We start from the raw sequence: 3,327 nt of genomic DNA on the forward strand, positions 1-3,327 counted from the left end.
CCACCGCAGCAGCTACCAAGCAGGCTTCTGTCTCTGCCACCACACAGTGCTTTTTACCTCAGAAGCGGCGGCAGCTGCTACTCAACGGCCATTCACCGACAGCAGACGATAACGCTCCCGAATTAGAGACAGAGCAGAAGGACGTTTTGAGATGGTCTCTGAGGGAATTGAAAGAAGCTTTCTGTAAGTGTAATTTCCTTTTGCTTAATGTCCTAGAGCATATGGGTTTCGATTGTAAATAAAGCTGAGTGCGTGAGGTCTGAGTGTGATCTTTCTCTACCCATCTAGAAACCACCTGGCCAGCACTTCCTGGATGTTTAGTTTTAAGTATTTAGTATTGAAGGATTAATTGATATATTGTTATAATGCTTAATTGTTAAATTGTTATAAGGTATAGAGTATTAAGTGAATGATTACATTGCTATATTGTTATATGTTATAATGAGAACTGATAGTGTTATTGTAGTGTTGTGTCTTTATTTGCTGTACTGCTTCACTCCTGTAACTGTAACCTTTATTGTATTTGTTCCTACTTATCTCTCTCTCTATTCTTTTACTGGTTTCAGAGTAGCAGCCGTGTTAGTCTGTATCCGCAAAAAGAACAGGAGTACTTGTGGCACCTTAGAGACTAACAAATTTATTAGAGCATAAGCTTTCGTGGGCTACAACCCACTTCTTCGGATGCATATAGAGTGAAACATATATTGAGGAGATATATATACACACATACAGAGAGCATGAACAGGTGGGAGTTGTCTTACCAACTCTGAGAGGCCAATTAAGTAAGAGAAAAAAAACTTTTGACGTGATAATCAAGATAGCTCAGTACAGACAGTTTGATAAGAAGCAAGTGTGAAAATACTTACAAGGGGAGATAGATTCAATGTTTGTAATGGCTCAGCCATTCCCAGTCCTTATTTAATCCTGAGTTGATTGTGTCTAGTTTGCATATCAATTCCAGCTCAGCAGTCTCTCGTTGGAGTCTGTTTTTGAAGTTTTTTTTTTATGGCTGACTTAGAACAACGCTTCCTTAGCTCTCGTCCCCTAACGCCCCTACTCTACTTGCGCTACATTGATGACATCTTCATCATCTGGACCCATGGAAAAGAAGCCCTTGAGGAATTCCACCATGATTTCAATAATTTCCATCCCACCATCAACCTCAGCCTAGATCAATCCACACAAGCGGTCCATTTCCTGGACACTACTGTGCTAATAAGCGATGGTCACATAAATACCACCCTATACCGGAAACCTACTGACCGCTACACTTACCTACATGCCTCTAGCTTCCATCCAGGACACACCACACGATCCATTGTCTACAGCCAAGCTCTAAGATATAACCGCATTTGCTCCAATCCCTCAGATAGAGACAAGCACCTACAAGATCTCTATCAAGCATTCTTAAAACTACAATACCCACCTGCTGAAGTGAAAAAACAGATTGACAGAGCCAGACGAGTACCCAGAAGTCACCTCCTACAAGACAGGGCCAACAAAGAAAATAACAGAACACCACTAGCTGTCACCTTCAGCCCCCAACTAAAAGCTCTCCAGCGCATCATCAGAGATCTACAACCTATCCTGAAAGATGATCCTTTACTCTCACAAATCTTGGGAGACAGACCTGTCCTCGCTTACAGACAACCCCCCAACCTAAAGCAAATACTCACCAGCAACCACACATCACTGAACAAAAACACTGACCCAGGAACCTATCCTTGTAACAAAGCCCGATGCCAACTCTGTCCACATATCTATTCAAGTGACATCATCATAGGGCCTAATCACATCAGCCATACCATCAGGGGCTCGTTCACCTGCACATCTACCAATGTGATATATGCCATCATGTGCCAGCAATGCCCCTCTGCCATGTACATTGGCCAAACCGGACAGTCTCTATGCAAAAGAATTAATGGACACATCTGACATCAGGAATCATAATACTCAAAAACCAGTGGGAGAACACTTTAACCTGTCTGGCCATTCTATGACAGACCTGCGGGTGGCTATCTTAAAACAGAAAAACTTCAAAAACAGACTCCAACGAGAGACTGCTGAGCTGGAATTGATATGCAAACTAGACACAATCAGCACAGGATTAAATAAAGACTGGGAATGGCTGAGCCATTACAAACATTGAATCTATCTCCCCTTGTAAGTATTTTCACACTTGCTTCTTATCAAACTGTCTGTACTGAGCCATCTTGATTATCACTTCAAAAGTTTTTTTTCTCTTATTTAATTGGCCTCTCAGAGTTGGTAAGACAACTCCCACCTGTTCATGCTCTCTGTATGTGTGTATATATATCTCCTCAATATATGTTTCACTCTATATGCATCCGAAGAAGTGGGTTGTAGCCCATGAAAGCTTATGCTCTAATAAGTTTGTTAGTCTCTAAGGTGCCACAAGTACTCCTGTTCTTTTACTGTAACCACTCATTCCTAAATAAATATTATTTTTGTTTTCGAAGATTTACTGCTTACTTGTCTATTCTTGATCAGAGGGCTGTATCAGTGTCCTTTCATGAGAAAGCAAGCTAGTGCAGCTTTCCCTGGCAATTCCTTTAGGGCGGTACACAAACTTGGTTACCAGTTTAGATAGTTAAAAAGAAAAGGTTTAAAATTAAAGGCATTATTTTAGATCACATAATTGGTTTAATATAATTCAATTCAAATATTTCGGTAATACCTGTCTGAATTCAAAATACAACATTGGGTTTCATTGGAGAGAGCTCCCAATTTCAAATAAAATAACCTCAGCTGATTAGTGAAAGTAGTCATCAGGAGGTCTAATCTGCAACACCTCCTGCAGGGGTTCAATCTGGGTAGTGCTGTAAGGGGCAGAATGAGGTTCTATGACCTTATGGGGTTGAAATAAGGACAGTGCCCTAAGGAAGCATTTGATATTTGGATTTGTACAAATGTCCTTTTCTTGAACCTGCTGAGAATATATACTGCGGAGACTTGACCTTTTTGCTTGGACACGCTTACACACCCACAATAAAGATCTCCTGAAGGAAAGGTTATATTTCACTTGTTTTAACATGATTATGGACTTTGCACCAGCCAGTAGAATAAGTCCTGTTTGTTGACTTCTCTTTTGGGGTCCAGGGGAGCATTGATCACTTCATCCAAGTATTCGTTTTAAATCTGTCTGGGCCAATGGACGATTGGTCTTGCAATAGCAGACCTCCTCTGCATATCTGAAGATCCAATGCTAGGTTAATCAGGCCTGAGAGCCATTGCTTCTTCAGTCAGCAAGGCATAAACACTACCACTGCCAATCTCTCCTTCCTATCTTTTGTATGATCCTAGGGA

This window comes from Emys orbicularis, chromosome 5 (assembly GCF_028017835.1).
Source record: "Emys orbicularis isolate rEmyOrb1 chromosome 5, rEmyOrb1.hap1, whole genome shotgun sequence".
NCBI classification, from domain to species: Eukaryota; Metazoa; Chordata; order Testudines; family Emydidae; genus Emys; species Emys orbicularis.